General features: G+C 47.3%; 1 protein-coding gene across 4 annotated transcripts in view; it reads right to left on the bottom strand.

Annotated features, from left to right (window-relative positions):
* The window catches only part of R3HDM2 (R3H domain containing 2), a 271,661-nt gene extending 264,915 nt beyond the window's left edge, over positions 1-6,746 (bottom strand). For all 4 annotated transcript variants that reach the window (XR_010210174.1, XM_063952418.1, XM_063952421.1 and 1 more), the window contains exon 1: positions 6,386-6,746. The gene's annotated coding sequence lies outside the window, so the exon portion shown is untranslated. The remainder of the gene's footprint in view (positions 1-6,385) is intronic.
* Positions 6,747-19,745: the final 12,999 nt, after the last annotated feature.

The raw sequence follows: 19,745 nt of genomic DNA, 5'->3' as shown, positions 1-19,745 counted from the left end.
AACAATATCTTTTTTTTTGAACACAAAGGCTATCAGCCCCCCCATCCGCAGCCCATTGGATGGGGGGGGGACAGCCTCGGGCTTCACCCCTGGCCCTTGGGTGGCTGGGGGGGGGACCCCTTGATTGAAGGGGTCCCCATTCCCCCAGGGTTCCCCGGCCAGGGGTGACTAGTTGGATATTTGATGCCACGGCCGCAGGGCACTGTATAAAAGTGACCCCCGGCTGTGGCATTATCTGTCCAGCTAGTGGAGCCCGATGCTGGTGTTAAAAATACGGGGGACCCCTACTCGTTTTGTCCCCCGTATTTTTGGCACCAGCATCAGGCGCAGAGCCCGGTGCTGGTTTTAAAAATACGGGGGATCCCCTGTCAATTTTTTCCCCGCATTTTTAGAACCAGGACCAGCTCAATGAGCCCGAGGCTGGTTATGCTTTGGAGAAGGGACCCCACGCCATTTTTTTTTCGGGTTTTTCCCCGTTTTTTCCCGTTTTTTAAAATCGCGGTAAAATCCGCAAAATCGGCCGATTTTCGCCCGCGACTCTGGCGAATCCGTTTTTCATTGCATATGGTGAATTCCGGAAGCCACCTTCCGGAATTCACCTGGCGAATTTGGTCGAATTGAAAAAACGGCGATAATTGCCGCGATTTCGCCCGCTATTGCATATACCTATATAACTATATAAAAATTGGTACTAAATACAATTAAAGACAGATTCAAAGTTATTTTTGCATAGAAAAGGTAAATATTAATATAATTGTTCTAAAAGTTATTAGACAAACGGTACCTAGAGAAAACGTAAGGTTTTAACAATGACAAAATACATGTTTCAAAGGACTTTGGGGCAAGCTACAACTGTTATAACATTTACATGCATATTCAAGGGGGAGTGTTATGAACATTCCAAAATCATCACATAGCGCTCTAGTCATACTGTACATAAAAGCATGCAAAACACCCCCTCCTCAAACTATTATTGAGGAGTTGGTGTCGGGCCTCCCAATGTTCACTACGGGGGAATTCAATCATTTTGAATTAACTGTCACCCAAAAGCAGTTTGTAGAGCGGCTAAATCTAAAGTCCTGGTTAGAGCATCCAAACGACAGACTTTTCACATATTTCTGCTCGAAACCTCAGGAGGCCGCAAGGAGAAATGTGGGCACATATGACAGTTGCGTACTACTGGCGCAACAATAGAATTCTCCCCCTTAATAAGCATATCCCATTGGTTCATTAAAAATCAGATTTTCCAGCCATCCATCAGAACCTTGTACACTAATAACACACATGTAATTGAGCAGGAAAACTGTGCTCGTTTTGCTCACACCACATAGTGGTACAAGCAGAGCTAGGAAGGTTTATCCTCCATAATATGCTGCAATGTGCAGAAACGGTACCTCACACTTTACTGAATCTTCCCTCATTTCTAGACAGCACTGTTAATGCTGGCCATACACCTTGAGATCAAACTTACCACCAGAAAGACAGACAGACCAATTAGCTAACACTGCCAAACACTGTCGGATGGCGAGTAGCACCCGTCAGTCCACAGAATCAATTATCGCATCTTTCAGGCATGCTGATTGGTTTCTCGTGCCCGAGAGAGCAGTAACTGCTGCTCGGTCTTGGCCATACACTGCACAGTGTTCACTGTAGGATTTTTGTCAGGGAGGGTGCTAATCACAGAAAAGAGCACATTTTCATTTTGAAGGACAATTGGATGTGATTCATTGCTACAGTTGTGTGGCAAATTGTGGACACTAATGTGTAACAGTATTATATGTAATATTTCAATCTTTCCTACTCAACCCCCACATGCTTTTCAATGTCCCTCAGACCTCCTCACGTGCATCTTTAACGATCACTAGACCACCTCAAATTCCCCTTCAGTGCCCCTCAGGTACAAACCCTTTGACATTCCTCTCCGGAGGTATTTGTATATCCGATTATGAGGCTATGCCTCCTCGCCAGCTTAGAGAGCCCTGCGGGCCTCGCCGTCTCCTCTGCTATCTGGAGACAATGGGGCTGGGTTAGCTGTAACTGGAAGAGGCAAATCCAGCCACATCTCACCAGATAGTAAAAGATGCCCTGGGTCAACAAGGACCTCATCAACACAGAAAAACCTAATCCAATGACTGTTGTTTTTGGATTCTGGAGGTCACTTCCTCCTTATCCGGAATTCTGCATGAGGAGCTTGACCTCCCACTGAACTCACTTCGCACCAGCTGAAGCGCTGACCTCTCGATGAACCCCCTCTTGTCTTGCCGGCTGCCACACTGATCTAAAGCTGATCTAAAGCTGAATCCCGGCACTAGGAGACTAGAGAGGGGCTGCACCCGGAGATCAGCGCTGCAGCCGGAATAAAGGGAGGTCAGCTGAGACACGCCCAGAAAACGGTTGTGACACGTCTGAGTTTTGGCTGCCACTCCCCGTTACCTAATCCAAGCGATTACTGAATATCAGTCACTTGGAGGATAAGGTGTCTATTCATGAAGCAGTGAAAAGTGTGGAGAAGTGAGCCCGTGGAGAAGTTGCCCATGGCAACCAATCAGCTGCTCGATACAATTGTCTAGTATGCAAATTATAAATGTTACTTCAATGCTGATTTGCCCATGGTGACCGATCAGCATTGAAGTAACATTTACAATTTGCATACTAAACAATTGTACGGAGCAGCTGCTTGGTTGCCATAGGCAACTTCTCCACTGGCTACTTCTCCACACTTTTCACAGTTCCATGAATAGACACCTAAATCGCCACTGCTAGCAGCATCGCTAAAGTAGCTTAGTGCATGCGCACTGTAACAGTCACACATGTAAAGTCAGACGATAATCGTTCACCTACACAAATATCGCATTGTGTACATATCTGAATCAGGCCTATTATCAATTAAGTTGTGCTCATACTAAAGTAAGAATGGCTTACAGCCTGTGATATGTGACAAAACACTGACACAGAGCGAGAGAACAGTAAAGGCCCATATTCACAGGCAGATGTGGGAGAGATGTGTGCTGAACGAACCGCTCAGCCACATCTCTCCCTCCGCTCAGCACAGCGTGATGTGTGCTGAGCGTGCGAGGGGAGCCGCTCATTTCACCCAGCGGGTGAAATGAGCGACCTGCTAGATTGGCCAATCTAGCACCAGCTATAGCGATGTGCGGGGCTGCGCATCGCTATCGCTGTGGGGGGTACACACGGAGCGATCATGCTTAAAATCTAAGCAATCTAGTCAGATTGCTTAGATTATCGCTCCGTGAGTACCCCCCTTAAGGATGTGTGTGCACTTTTTTATTAACCGACTGGACAACCATGTTCTCTCTATAGTGATACTAAGTAAAGCAAACTCAAAGTACAGATGTAGCCATTCTCAACAGGGCCACATCTGTCATGTATGGGCATTCCTGGCGTGACCAGAGACGCCCGCGCCTACCAGCACCGTGCTGCATCTTTTGACGTCCCCATTCATGCGTGCGCGCACCTCAAAAGGGCTCGCGGTCGCAGCAAACCAGGCACAAATGCGCCTAGATACAGCCACAATGAGCGTGGTGTTTACCAAGGGTCGAGCAAAGCTAGCTATACAAATGTGCCCTCATACATCTTTGCTGCAGTCACGTCAAGCAGCCCCACTTGGCACGCCATGTTCCGTGAGACTCTGCTAGTGTCGGACATCTTTTTGGGTGAAACTGCATCTTATTCGCAACGCAGTGTAATTAGGATGCACCAGGAGACTGTGCTCATTAATTTGATATGCGACTGAGTCTCTGAATCTGCATACGATGGGCTACAATGAAGAGGCAATGGTTACTATTTCCCATGCCTAGTTGTCACTAATGGTGCCCATACACTTGTGAGTTAATCGGTGCTGACCTTCGATTTCGACCGCATCTGTGAGAGGTATCGAAGGATTGTATGCACATTTTAGGTACCTTTCGACGTGATGCGCGGTCATGCCGGTCGAATGTCACGTCTCAAGATAGTATGTGCTGCACTTAATATTTATCGAATCGCAGTGCGATCGCATGTGTTTTTAAAAACACATGCTATATATCGCACTGCGATGTGCGATGGGCACCCGCCGGGAGCGGATGGAGTCCGCTCCCTCTCGGCGGTGACGTGCCCATCACGTGATTACCATGCGATCTGCCGCATGATCGCATGGTAATCACTTTGGCAGCTCAGGTGCGATTTCATCGCACCTGGCCTGCCGATGCGATGCCCCGCAATGTCGCATCGTGGGGCATCGCACAAGTGTATGGGCACCATAAGACGCTAACAGAATTGCATGGCATTCGTCAGCTCACTTACATCAGGCATCTCCCGCTGTCTGGCGTATGGAGGATAGATGTATAAGGACATGTTTTTTATATGACCATGATCAATAAAAAAAATCCGCACTACTACAGTATATTGACATTTTATACAGGTTGAGTATCCCATATCCAAATATTCCGAAATACGGACTTTTTTGAGTGAGAATGAGATAGTGAAACCTTTGTTTTCTGATGGCTCAATGTACATAAACTTTGTTTAATACACAAAGTTATTAAAAATATTGCATTAAATGACCTTCAGGCTGTGTGTATAAGGTGTATATGAAACATAAATGAATTGTGTGAATGTACACACACTTTGGTTAATGCACAAAGTTATAAAAAATATTGGCTAAAATTACCTTCAGGCTGTGTGTATAAGGTGTATATGTAACATAAATGCATTCTGTGCTTAGATTTAGGTCCCATCACCATATCTCACTATGGTATGCAATTATTCCAAAATACGGAATAATCCCATAACCAAAATACCTCTGGTCCCAAGCATTTTGGATAAGGGAGACTCAATCTGTACTAATACAGTGAACAGAGTAACTGATTTAATACTTGTGGTTGGGCTGCACAATGACAGAATGCTTAACATTACTGCCTCGCTGCACTAAGGCCTTACATTACATTCTGTCAGGGTGTTTGTATGTTCTCATGTTCATGTACGTTCCATCCCACTCCAATGGCAGATTGTCAGTCACTGTCCAGGCGATTTATGTACAAAATAGGCCCGTAACAAACAGGTGTACCTGAATAATCTTTTCTAACATGTGTCTCAGTAATATATAAAATATAAACTAGTAACATTTGTCCAAAATGGACAAATCTAGATCTTCTAACATTGTTTACCTGAAGCATCCTGTCTTAGCAGGTATTTTATTATAGTTATTATGGCATATAGGGTGTTAATCCATTGAGGTACGAGTTGGTTTAATAAAACTCACATCATGTGAATACACGCACCAGAGAAATGTGAGATCCAATTATAAATGCCAATTTGCAGTACCTGTGGCAAGGTTGTGCGATTTTTTTACAAAAACCAACCTTGGGGTGAAGTGTTAAAAAAATGGGAAAAACATCTTGGATCCCCAAAAAATTGTCAACTGAGATTACAGTAGCATATAGAAGACTGTCAGGGACCATACAGAGAGAACTGGAGATTTTTTTTAAATAGGCATCAAGTTGATGATTTTTGTATTATAAATGGTCGAAAAATTATAGTAAGCAAGTATGTTTCATCAAATTCATTAAACTTTCATCAAGTTTTCCCAGCATTTAGGGGTACAAAAAGTCTGTACAGTAATTTCTCAGTTTTTGGACAATTTTGTCGAAATATCGAACAAACACTTTTACCTCTTATTTGCAAGTTCAAAACCCCTCTCCAACCAACACCACACCCACATCATGTAACCCATTACTGGGGTTTTTGTTTTTTTAAGAGAAATTCACATGAAAACAGGCACATCTCTATTGGCCAAGTTTCGCTATTTAAACCCCTCCAAGTCCATGACTATAAATTGGGAGAGGTACACCAGAGGTTCTGCACTGTCTCCCGACATTTTTCATTAATATAAGATTTTCCCAAACTTTTTGCCTGCTGAAGGACGAGCGGTATACTATACGAACACAAATATCTGCAAAGCCAAGGCGAGTTCGCAACTGGATTTGTGAATGAAATTTGCAACACGAGTTCACCATAAGATTAGCTTGCACCTAACTGGATCGTCCCCACAGCATATCCCAAAAGGAAAATGGCAACAATTACCCTGATGATTTCTCTACTGCACATGCATCAAGGGTAACAGGAATACTTCAGTGGTGGCGGACACAAGGGAATAGGCATGGAGGGGTCTTCAATGAGTGCACCCATTTCAATTATGCCTGTGTACTACATATATGCCTGTGTGTCTGACTTAACCTGATTAGACCCGTGTGTACCTACCGCAGATCGTGCACAGTCAGGGCATGCTGCTGACTGGCGATAATGATCGCAGCGATCTGCACCTCTAGCAGCGGCATGTGCATGGCGGCCCCGGAGCGCGCACTTGTTGTTGTCAGCTGTCACTTACCTCCTGGCCGGCTGTGCGGAGCCCGGGGTCAGGGGGCCCCGGGGTTGGTTGCTAGCGTGCGAGGAGGGCTAATGGAGAAAGCCGTGTGATGGTGACATGGATGTGCCTCTGCCACCCTCCCTCCAGCCCGGTCAGCCCCGGCTGGGTGAGAGAGGAGGAGGAGGGGAGCCCGCCGGAGACACCCGCGGGAGGCTGACGGGCATCACAGGGGCGGGGAGAGAGAGAGGAGATGGACGGATGGAGAAAAGGAGAAAAAAAGAGAAAGAAAAGAAAAAGGAAAAAAAGGAAATGAAGGAAGGAAAAAAAAATGTCGAAACCCCTCCTCCCCCTCCTGGCAGGCTGCGTGCTCACGTCACGCCGGATGGGCACGTCACCGGCTCCGCAATCCCTGCGCCTGCCACAGGGATTAGGCACTAGAGCACGCAATGTACCGCTCGTCGCGTCTTCTATGACGGGGCCATTTTGTTGAAAATCTTTACGTGTGGTGACATTGCTTTTCCAGGAAATAGCTTGCTGGGCTGGAGACATTTTTAGCAGAGCGTTACCTCTAGTGCTCGCAGTCTGCGTAGTTCCTTATATCTGCTCGCCGGCTTCTCACTCCTTTCCTCCCTTCTCATAGGACTCATTGTGTAAACATTATGGTGCCTGTGGCAGTCGTCATCCGCCATTTTACGCTGCCGGGGAGGTGTACAGTACTACAGGGTGTTATTTTGTGTCTGAAGCCGGCAACCTTTGGCCCACTAGCGGGTGTGGAACTACAGGTCTCAGCATATCTTCCTAACCATTGTCACCAGTGGGCTCTCCTGCTGCTGTGAATTTGCGAATCCCAAATAGGCAACAGCTGGGGAGCAACGTGCAGTGTGTCCTCGGATTACCCTGTTGTGTATTCTGTGCATAGGTCTACCATACTACTTTAAACAGAGCACTCCTGGTCCTGTGGCTGATTAAAAGCAGGTGAAATGCAGACTTGAAGTCAGACAGCCACAGAATCTGTGCAGTTCATGAGTGTTCCTGTTTAAAGGGGTAGTATGGGAAGCCTGTCTACAGCTCTCTTATACACCTATCTGTTGTTGCTGGCACAGTCAGGGGCATATAGCCAGCAAGGGTTAACTAAACCCTGTATGTATGGCATATGGTAAATAAGAAGCCAAATTAGAAGGGAGAAAAAAAAGTTATCTGAAGAGTAGAAGAAAGGCCTCTAAGGAATGTGCACGTTACCATTTCTTCCTGCATGGAGTCATTTTTGAAAGTGTTAAATACCTCAGTAAATTGTAATTTTAGGAGAATTAGGGGGAAATGTATCAAACCTTTAGATTACTTATCAGTTATCTAGTACATTCTATAATATCGCTAGAAGTTAATTGGAGCACTATAATAATAAGAATTTACTCACCGGTAATTCTATTTCTCGTAGTCCGTAGTGGATGCTGGGAACTCCGTAAGGACCATGGGGAATAGCGGGCTCCGAAGGAGGCTGGGCACTCTAGAAAGATCTTAGACTACCTGGTGTGCACTGGCTCCTCCCACTATGACCCTCCTCCAAGCCTCAGTTAGGTACCGTGCCCGGACGAGCGTACACAATAAGGAAGGATTTTGAATCCCGGGTAAGACTCATACCAGCCACACCAATCACACCGTACAACTCGTGATATGAAACACAGTTAACAGTATGAAACAATAGAGCCTCTCAACAGATGGCTCAACAATAACCCGATTTAGTTAACAATAACTATGTACAAGTATTGCAGATAAACCGCACTTGGGATGGGCGCCCAGCATCCACTACGGACTACGAGAAATAGAATTACCGGTGAGTAAATTCATATTTTCTCTAACGTCCTAGTGGATGCTGGGAACTCCGTAAGGACCATGGGGATTATACCAAAGCTCCCAAACGGGCGGGAGAGTGCGGATGACTCTGCAGCACCGAATGAGAGAACTCCAGGTCCTCCTCAGCCAAGGTATCAAATTTGTAGAATTTTGCAAATGTGTTTGCCCCTGACCAAGTAGCTGCTCGGCAAAGTTGTAAAGCCGAGACCCCTCGGGCAGCCGCCCAAGATGAGCCCACCTTCCTTGTGGAATGGGCATTTACAGATTTAGGCTGTGGCAGGCCTGCCACAGTATGTGCAAGCTGAATTGTACTACAAATCCAACGAGCAATAGTCTGCTTAGAAGCAGGAGCACCCAGCTTGTTAGGTGCATATAGGATAAACAGCGAGTCAGATTTTCTGACTCTAGCCGTTCTGGAAACATATATTTTCAGTGCCCTGACAACGTCTAGCAACTTGGAGTCCTCCAAGTCCCTAGTAGCCGCAGGCACCACAATAGGCTGGTTCAGGTGAAACGCTGACACCACCTTTGGGAGAAACTGGGGACGAGTCCTCAATTCTGCCCTATCCATATGGAAAATCAAATAAGGGCTTTTACAAGACAAAGCCGCCAACTTTGATACTCGCCTGGCAGAAGCCAAGGCCAATAACATAACCACCTTCCACGTGAGATATTTCAGATCCACGGTTTTTAGTGGTTCAAACCAATGTGATTTTAAGAAACTCAACACCACGTTGAGATCCCAAGGTGCCACAGGAGGCACAAACGGGGGCTGACTCTGCAGCACTCCTTTTATAAATGTCTGAACTTCAGGTACTGAAGCTAGTTCTTTTTGAAAGAAAATCGACAGAGCCGAGATCTGTACCTTAATGGAACCCAATTTAAGGCCCATAGTCACTCCTGCTTGCAGGAAATGCAGAAATCGACCTAGTTGAAATTCCTCTGTTGGGGCCCTTTCGGCCTCACACCATGCAACATATTTTCGCCATATGCGGTGATAATGAGTTGCTGTAACCTCTTTCCTGGCTTTAGTAAGCGTAGGAATGACTTCCTCCGGAATGCCCTTTCCTTCAGGATCCGGCGTTCAACCGCCATGCCGACAAACGCAGCCGCGGTAAGTCTTGGAACAGACAGGGCCCCTGCTGCCGCAGGTCCTGTCTGAGTGGCAGAGGCCATGGGTCCTCTGATATAAATTCTTGAAGTTCTGGGTACCAAGCTCTTCTTGGCCATCCACGAGTATCGTTCTTACTCCTCGCCTTCTTATTATTCTCAGTACCTTTGGTATGAGAGGCAGAGGGGAGAACACATAAACCGACTGGTACACCCACGGTGTTACCAGAGCGTCCATAGCTATCGCCTGAGGGTCCCTTGACCCGGTGCAATATCTTTTATAGCTTTTTGTTGAGGCGGGACGCCATCATGTCCACCTGTGGCCTTTCCCAATGGTGTACAATCCTAATGGAAGACTTCTGGAGGAAGTCCCCATTCTCCCGGGTGGAGGTCGTGTCTGTTGAGAAGATCTGCTTCCCAGTTGTCCACTCCGGGAATGAACACTGCTGACAGTGCTAACACATGATTTTCCGCCTATTGGAGAATCCTTGTGGCTTCTGCCATCGCCATCCTGCTTCTTGTGCCACCCTGTTGGTTTACATGGGCGACTGCCGTGATGTTGTCTGATTGGATCAGTACCGGCTGGTTTTGAAGCAGAGGCCTTGCCGGCCTCAGGGCATTGTAAATGGCCCTCAGGTCCAGAATATTTATGTGTAGGGAAATAACCTGACTTGACCAAAGTCCCTGGAAATTTCTTCCCTGTGTGACTGCCTCCCAGCCTCAAAGGCTGGAATCCATGGTCACTAGGACCTAGTCCTGTATGCCGAACCTGCGGCCCTCTTGAAGATGGGCACTCTGCAGCCACCACAGTAGAGATATCCTGGTCCTTGGAGACAGGGTTATCAGCCTATGCATCGGAAGATGCGATCCGGACCACTTGTCCAACAGGTCCCTCTGAAAAGTTCTTGTATGGAACCTGCCTAATGGGATTGCTTCGTAGGAAGCTACCATTTTTCCCAGGACTCGCGTGCAATGATGCACCGCTACCTATTTTGGCTTCAGGAGGTCTCTGACTAGAGATGACAACTCCTTGGCTTTCTCCTCCGGGAGAAACACTATTTCTGGTTTATGTCCAGAACCATCCCCAGGAACAGTAGACGTGTCATAGGAACCAGCTGTGACTTTGGACTGTTTAGAATCCAACCATGCTGTTGTAGCACTTTCCAAAATAGTGCTACCCCGACTACCAACTGCTCCTTGGACCTCGCCCTTATAACGAGATTGTCCAAGTACGGGATAATTACAACTCCCTTTTTTCGAAGGAGTATCAACATTTCGGCCATTACCTTGATAAAACACCCTCGGTGCCATGTACAGTCCAAACGGCAGTGTCTGGACTTGGTAATGGTAATCCTGTACCACAAATCTGAGGTACTCCTGGCGAGGATAGTAAATGGGGACATGCAGGTAAGCATCCTTGATGTCCCAGGATACCATGTAATCCCCCTCGTCCAGGCTTGCAATAACCGCCCTGAGCGATTCCATCTTGAACTTGAATTTTTTCATGTATGTGTTCAAGGATTTTAAATATAAAATGGGTCACACCGAACCATGCGGTTTCGGTACCCCAACCCGTGTGGAATAGTAACCCCGTCCTTGTTGAAGTAGGGGCACCTTGAGTATTACCTGCTGGGAATACCGCTTATTAATTGCCTCTAGCACAGCCTCCCTGCCTGAGGGAGTTGTCAGCAAGGCATATTTTAGGAAACGGCTGGGGGGAGACATCTCGAATTCCAGCTTGTACCCCTGAAATACTACTTGAAAGAAACAGGGATCCACCTGTGAGCGAGCCCACTAATTGCTGAAATTTTTGAGACGGCCCCCCACCGTACCTGGCTACACCTGTGGAGCACCCGCGTCATGGTGTGGCCTCACAGGAGGCGGGGGAAGAATCTTGATTCTGGGAACAGGCTGACTGGTGCAGCTTTTTCCCTCTACCCTTGTCTCTGTACAGAAAGGAAGCGCCATTTGACCCGCTTGCTTTTCTGAAGCCGAAAGGACTGTACCTTTGTCTGTGAGGAAACCTGAGGTAAAATTATTTCTTCCCAGCAGTTGCTGTGGATACGAGGTCCCAGAGACCATCCCCAAATAATTCCTCACCCTTATAAGGCTCTCTATGCGCTTTTTAAGTCAGCATCACCTGTCCAGTGACAGGTCTCTAATACCCTCCTGACAGAATGGACATTACATTTATTTTGGATGCCAGCCGGCAAAATATCCCTCTGTGCATCCCCCATATATAAGACGACGTCTTTAATATGTTTTTATGTTTGCCAACTAGTATCCCTGTTTGACAGGGTCACCGACCACGCTGCAGCAGCACTATCTGCAGGTCTCAGTCTAGTACCTGAGTGTGTAAATACAGACTTCAGGATAGCCTCCTGTTTTTTATCAACAGGTACCTATTAAAGTGGCCGTATCCTAAGACGGCAGTGCCACCTTTTTTGACAAAACGTGTGAGCGCCTTATGCACCCTAGGGGATATCTCCCAGCGTAACTTATCCACCTGGCGGGAAAGGGTACGCCATCAGTAACTTTTTTATAAATTACCAGTTTCTTAACGGGGGAACCCACGCTTTCACACACTTCATTTATTCATCTGATGGGGGAACAAAACACTGCCTGTTTTTTCTCCCCAAACCTAAAACCCATTTTTAGAGGTGCTTGGGTTAAAGTCAGAAATGTATAACACATTTTTTATTGCCGGGATCACGTCACGGATGTTCCTAGTGGATTGTGTATATGTCTCCACCTTGTCGACACTGGAGTCAGACTCCGTGTCGACATCTGTGTCTGCCATCTGCGTTTTTGAGCCCCTGATGGCCTTTGAGACGCCTGGGCAGGCGCGGGCTGCGAAGCCGGCTGTCCCACAGCTGTTACGTCATCCACCCTTTTATGTAAGGAGTTGACACTGTCGGTTAATACCTTTCACCTATCCATCCACTCTGGTGTCGGCCCCACAGGGGGCGACATCACATATATCGGCCTCTGTTCTGTCACCATATAAGCCTCCTCATTCAACATGTCGACACAGCCGTACCGACACACCGCAGACACACAGGGAATGCTCTAAACGAGGACAGGACCCACAAAAGCCCTTTGGGGGGACAGAGTGAGAGTATGCCAGCACACACCAGAGCGCTATATATAATGCAGGGACTAACTGAGTTATGTCCCCTATAGCTGCTGTTTTTATATATAATGTATACTGCGCCTAAATTTAGTGCCCCCCCTCTCTTTATTAACCCTTTGTAGATTGCAGGGGAGAGCTAGGGAGCTTCCTTCCAGCGGAGCTGTGTGTTAGGCGCCGAGGGTCCGCTCGTCAGTGCGGCCGGCGCCTAGCAACGGGGACGCCACTGTCGGATCGTGTTCCCCGTTGCTGGGTCTAAGTTTATATCATCACTGGTTTCCTGGCTGTGTAGCATGCAGCTGCACGGCATGTTGTAATTATCACTCATCTGTTTTCCTGGCCATGCAGCTTGTCAGCTGCATGGCATTTAATCCAATCAGCCTCCAAACAGCTGATTGGAAGACTCTCTGTTAAAAGCACTCCCAGGACTCCTCACAGACGCCGGTGATAGCTTCCTGTTTGCCTGATTCTGCTGCAGAGAGAGTTCCCAGTCCCGGTCTGTTCGTTTGTTCCTGTTCTCAGTGATCCAGTACTCGGAAGTTACCATCTGTTCCTGGAGTCTGACCGAGCACCTTTAACATCTGGTGGTGTTCGTGAGTCGCGGCGCAGCCGTGTGTTGCGGCTTGTCCGCTACTATTTATTATTGTGTTTATTTTGAGTTCTGGAGCTTTGCGGAGGATTCCGCTTCCACAAGATCCACTCTGGTGTCCAGCGGTGCCGGATAGGAGTGTCGGATCTGTGGATCCTTGGTTGTCCTTTTCCCTGGCGGCTAGTCCGCACTTACCTTTTGATTTAGTTAAGTTAGCTTGTAACCCCTGGCTTGGTTGCTTAGTCAGAGGGCCCCTTGTTATCTCCCTGTCTCGGACTTCCCCTTGTCTCCCATTAAGACCTGCGGGGGCATCGGGGTTGGGCAGACATAATCCGCCCTTCGAACGCGGCTGCCATGGGCTCAAGCAACCATAGTCTCGCAGGGGATTTCTGATAACACGGGCGAGACAACGGAGTTAGGGCGCCAGGGGTTACTAGGCTCTCCAGCTCCCACAACCTGTATTTCATTCCTGTACTCAGATCTCTGCCATAAGATCTTCTCCAGTCTGGAGTACAGGAATCGTAACATTATCACCGGCCTGACAAAAGAAAAAATTTCAACAGGAGTTAATTTTTTCACTTATCCAGTAGGGAGAATTTTGTCGGCCTCATGAATCCCACCGGTGTTGGGCCAAATCCTGGCCAGTTTTTGGTTAGTCAGATTCAGGAACTTACCCAGATGGTTCAGGATCTGTCCCTCCGGGTGAGCTCACAGGAAGATCTGTTACGGACTTCCCCGAGGGTCATCCCTGAACCAAAAATGCATCTGCCTGACCGTTTTTCTGGGGATAGAAAACAGTTTTTTAATTTTAAAGAGTCTTGTAAACTGTATTTTCGTTTAAGACCAGTTTCCTCAGGTACGGAGGCTCAGCGGGTTGGAATTATAATTTCTCTGCTTCAGGGGGATCCTCAGACCTGGGCTTTTGGTTTAAAGACAGACGATCCGGCCTTATCGTCTGTAGACGCTTTTTTGAAATCTTTAGGGCTATTGTATGACGACCCTGATAGAGAGGCATCCGCAGAAAGTCAGTTGCGTGTTCTAAGACAGGGTAGGAATCCTGCAGAGAATTATTGTACGGAGTTTCGCCGTTGGTCGAACGACTGTGGCTGGAATGATCCTGCCCTGCGCAGTCAGTTTCGCCTCGGCTTATCTGAATCTATAAAAGACAGCCTCCTTCAGTATCCCGCTCCTGAGAACCTTGATAAACTCATGGAGCTCTCTATTAAAATAGATCGTCGGCTCAGAGAGCGGAGGACTGAGAAAGGGGCATCTGTAGTTTCTTTTCCCTGTGTTTCTTCCGTTCCGATAGACATGGAGGAGCCTATGCAGATTGGTCTCTCCAAATTGTCTCCGGAAGAAAGAACCAGGAGGCAAAATTCTGGTCTGTGTTTGTACTGCGGAGGTAAGGGACATTTTGCCCGTAGTTGCCCAAACAAGTCGGGAAACTTCCTGACCAAGTGAATAGTGAGGGGGTTCACTTTGGTCTACAGCTCATCTCCTCAAATAATTCACTATTGGTTCCTGCTAAAGTTTCTTATGACAGCCTCTGTTCCTCGGTCTCTGCTTTTGTGGACAGTGGAGCTGCAGGAAACTTTATGGACTTAACATGGGCCAAGGCCTTAGGTATTCCTCAGTTAACCTTAAGTAGGTGTATCACCATGCATGGTTTAGATGGGAGTCCCTTATCCAATGGGGTTATTTCTCTATGTACACCTCCTGTTTTGCTCTCGGTGGGAGCTCTACATTCTGAAAAGATTGAGTTTTTTCTTACCCATTGTCCAGCAGTTCCTGTGGTTCTGGGTCACCCTTGGCTGGCCTTTCATAATCCCATCATAGATTGGCAGTCTGGGGAGATTCTACAATGGAGTACCATCTGTGATAAAGAATGTATTACACTTCCTATCCGAGTAGCTGCTGCCAGGTCCGCACATATTCCTGGAGAATACCAAGATTTTTTGGATGTGTTTTCCAAGGGCAATGCGGATATTTTGCCTCCCCATAGGCCTTATGATTGTACCATTGAGTTAATTCCTGGTGCCACGTTGCCTAAAGGAAGGTTATATGCATTGTCTGGTCCTGAAACTGTGGCCATGAATGAGTATGTGAAAGAAAGTCTTGAGAAAGGGTTTATCAGGCCATCTAAATCCCCTTTAAGTGCAGGTTTTTTCTTCGTAGAGAAGAAGGATGGTTCCCTCAGACCCTGCATTGACTTTCGAGCCCTGAATAAAATCTCAGTAAAGAATACTTACCCTCTGCCTCTGATCTCTGTCCTCTTTGATCAGCTACGTTCGGCTGTTATTTTTTCCAAGATTGACCTGAGAGGAGCATATAATCTCATTAGAATCAGATCGGGGGATGAGTGGAAAACGGCATTCAGTACTCAATCAGGTCACTATGAGTATCTGGTCATGCCTTTCGGCCTATCTAACGCTCCGGCAGTCTTTCAGGATCTCATTAATGATGTGCTCCGTGAGTTTCTGGGAAGATTCGTTGTGGTCTATTTAGACGACATTTTGATTTATTCTGACTCTATAGAACAACATGTTACCCAGGTGCGTCAGGTACTTAAGAAATTACGTGAAAATCACTTGTATGATAAACCGGAGAAGTGTGAATTTCACGTCACGGAGGTATCCTTTTTAGGGTACATTATTTCCCCTCGGGGATTCCGAATGGAACCTAAGAAGCTCCAAGCCATCCTGAGTTGGGCGCAACCCACCAACTTAAAAGCAATTCAGCGCTTTTTAGGGTTTGCGAACTACTACAGAAGGTTTATTCACTCTTTCTCTGACATAGTTGCTCCCATTGTGGCACTCACTAAGAAGGGAGCAGATCCTACCAATTGGTCATGTGAAGCTAAAGTATCTTTTCAGGCCTTGAAACAAGCCTTTGTCTCAGCCCCTGTCCTTAGACATCCCAACCCAGAATTGCCTTTCATCGTTGAGGTAGATGCCTCGGAGGTTGGTGTAGGGGCTATCCTTTCTCAGAAGGATCCAGATTCCCTTGAGTTACATCCTTGTGCCTTTATGTCCAGGAAATTCTCATCTGCTGAATCCAACTACGATGTTGGTAATCGGGAGTTGCTGGCTATTAAATGGGCTTTTGAGGAGTGGAGACATTGGCTTGAAGGAGCGACCCATACCATTTCTGTTTTGACAGATCACAAAAATCTTCAATACATTGAATCAGCTAAGCGACTGAATGCCCGACAGGCTCGTTGGGCTTTATTTTTCACTCGTTTCAAATTCATTATTACCTTCAGACCTGGTTCCAAGAATACCAAGGCAGATGCCCTCTCACGCAGTTTTCTTCCCGCTCAAGACAACAGTCCTGTTACTCTCATACTTCCGCCTTCAGTCATTCAGGCAGGTCTCACACAGGATGTTTTTTCTCAATTGAAGCTGCTTCAACATCAAGCTCCGGGAAATACTCCTGCTGGTCGTCTTTTTGTTCCTGAGTTTTTGAGAGCAACTGTTTTGGAGGAATTTCATGATAGCAAAGTTGCAGGGCATCTGGGAGTCGCTAAAACTTTTGAATTGGTATCCCGCTCAGTGTGGTGGCCTGGTCTTTCTAAAGACATTAAAGAGTTTGTTTTTTCGTGTCAGGTCTGTGCACAGCATAAAGTTCTCCGTTCTTTGCCTATTGGTCAACTTATGCCATTGAATGTTCCTCTTAGACCATGGTCGCATATCTCCATGGATTTTGTGGTGGATCTCCCTCTGTCAGCTGGATGCACAGTCATATGGGTGGTAGTGGACCGTTTTAGTAAGATGGCTCATTTTATTGGTCTTCCCCGATTGCCATCTGCCCAGGGATTGGCAGTCTTGTTCCTCCGTCATGTTTTCAGACTCCATGGGTTACCCACTGATATTGTTTCTGACAGGGGTCCACAATTCATTGCACAGTTTTGGAAGTCTTTTTGTGCTTCGTTAAAAATGAAATTATCATTAACCTCCGGTTATCATCCACAATCAAATGGACAGACTGAGCGAGTGAACCAATCCTTAAAACAATATTTGCGTTTGTACTCGGCCAAACTCCAAAATGACTGGTCTGAGTTTCTTCCATTGGCAGAGTTTGCTTATAATAATGCCTGTCATTCCTCCACCAATGTGTCTCCATTTTTTGCAGTTTTTGGTTTCCACCCCAGAGCTAATTCATTTTTCCAACATTCCTCTGTCTCCTCTCTGGCCCTGACCTCTCATCTTAAACTTATTTGGAAAAAAGTGCACATAGCTCTCAGAAAAGCAGCTTTCAAGGAAAAAGATTTTTCGGACAGGTTCCGGCGGCCGTGCACTTTTAGAGTAGGAGACAGGGTGTGGCTGTCGACTCGCAATATCAAACTTCGACAAACCTCAGCCAGATTGGGTCCTAGATTTATTGGACCATTTCTCATTATCAAAAAAGTCAATCCAGTTGCTTTCCGGTTACAGCTACCAAAAACGTTACGAATCGGAAATACCTTCCATTGCTCTTTGCTCAAACCATATGTTTCATCTAGCAGATTTCCTCGTAAAAAACCTCAGGGGAGATCACCAGTTAATGTACAGGGTCAGCAGGAGTTCGTGGTTGAGAAGGTTCTCGATTCCAAGCTGTCCCGGGGTCGGCTTTATTTTTTGGTGCATTGGAGAGGTTATGGTCCTGAGGAAAGGTCGTGGGTCCTAGATGAGGACCTTCATGCCCCAAGGCTCAAAAGGGCATTTTTTCAAGAATTTCCTCAGAAACCCGGATTTAGGGGTTCCTTGACCCCTCCTCAAGGGGGGGGTACTGTTAGGCGCCGAGGGTCCGCTCGTCAGTGCGGCCGGCGCCTAGCAACGGGGACGCCACTGTCGGATCGTGTTCCCCGTTGCTGGGTCTAAGTTTATATCATCACTGGTTTCCTGGCTGTGTAGCATGCAGCTGCACGGCATGTTGTAATTATCACTCATCTGTTTTCCTGGCCATGCAGCTTGTCAGCTGCATGGCATTTAATCCAATCTGCCTCCAAACAGCTGATTGGAAGACTCTCTGTTAAAAGCACTCCCAGGACTCCTCACAGACGCCGGTGATAGCTTCCTGTTTGCCTGATTCTGCTGCAGAGAGAGTTCCCAGTCCCGGTCTGTTCGTTTGTTCCTGTTCTCAGTGATCCAGTACTCGGAAGTTACCATCTGTTCCTGGAGTCTGACCGAGCACCTTTAACATCTGGTGGTGTTCGTGAGTCGCGGCGCAGCCGTGTGTTGCGGCTTGTCCGCTACTATTTATTATTGTGTTTATTTTGAGTTCTGGAGCTTTGCGGAGGATTCCGCTTCCACAAGATCCACTCTGGTGTCCAGCGGTGCCGGATAGGAGTGTCGGATCTGTGGATCCTTGGTTGTCCTTTTCCCTGGCGGCTAGTCCGCACTTACCTTTTGATTTAGTTAAGTTAGCTTGTAACCCCTGGCTTGGTTGCTTAGTCAGAGGGCCCCTTGTTATCTCCCTGTCTCGGACTTCCCCTTGTCTCCCATTAAGACCTGCGGGGGCATCGGGGTTGGGCAGACATAATCCGCCCTTCGAACGCGGCTGCCATGGGCTCCAGCAACCATAGTCTCGCAGGGGATTTCTGATAACACGGGCGAGACAACGGAGTTAGGGCGCCAGGGGTTACTAGGCTCTCCAGCTCCCACAACCTGTATTTCATTCCTGTACTCAGATCTCTGCCATAAGATCTTCTCCAGTCTGGAGTACAGGAATCGTAACACTGTGAGGGAAAATGGCGCCAGTGTGCTGAGGAGATAGGCTCCGCCCCTTTTTCGCGGCCTATTCTCCCGTTTTTTATGGAATTCTGGCAGGGGTATTTACCTCATATATAGCCCCTGGGGCCATATATTGAGGTATTTTAGCCAGCCAAGGTGTTTTTATTGCTGCCTCAGGGCGCCCCCCCCAGCGCCCTGCACCCTCAGTGACCGGAGTGTGAAGTGTGTGAGAGGAGCAATGGCGCACAGCTGCAGTGCTGTGCGCTACCTTGGTGAAGACAGAGTCTTCATGCCGCCGATTTTCCGGACCATCTTCTTGCTTCTGGCTCTGTAAGGGGGACGGCGGCGCGGCTCCGGGACCGAACATCAAGGCTGGGCCTGCGGTCGATCCCTCTGGAGCTAATGGTGTCCAGTAGCCTAAGAAGCCCAATCCGGCTGCAAGCAGGCGAGTTCGCTTCTTCTCCCCTTAGTCCCTCGCTGCAGTGAGCCTGTTGCCAGCAGGTCTCACTGAAAAAAAATAAAAAAATCTAAGACTATTACTTTCTAAGAGCTCAGGAGAGCCCCTAGTGTGCATCCAACCTCGGCCGGGCACGAAATCTAACTGAGGCTTGGAGGAGGGTCATAGTGGGAGGAGCCAGTGCACACCAGGTAGTCTAAGATCTTTCTAGAGTGCCCAGCCTCCTTCGGAGCCCGCTATTCCCCATGGTCCTTACGGAGTTCCCAGCATCCACTAGGACGTTAGAGAAAAATAATTTTATTTATATAGCACTCTTTCTCCAATAGGACTCAAGGCACTTAACAGAATTAACACTTGGCCTAATTCAGATTAGGGATGGCCATAGGCACATCTCCCATCGATGGGTATTTTAGCAGGAACCATCGGTGGTTAGAAACAATTCTATAACGTACCATCGATGGTTCCCGCCATCGAATAGCCGCGCATGCGTAGAACTGAAGAAGCTTTTTAGTACGTCACGCAGATGCAGATAC

Source organism: Pseudophryne corroboree, chromosome 2 (genome assembly GCF_028390025.1).
Source record: "Pseudophryne corroboree isolate aPseCor3 chromosome 2, aPseCor3.hap2, whole genome shotgun sequence".
Classification (NCBI taxonomy): Eukaryota; Metazoa; Chordata; class Amphibia; order Anura; family Myobatrachidae; genus Pseudophryne; species Pseudophryne corroboree.
Note: the sequence above shows the minus strand (reverse complement) of the source record. Positions and strands in the feature narration are given on the sequence as shown.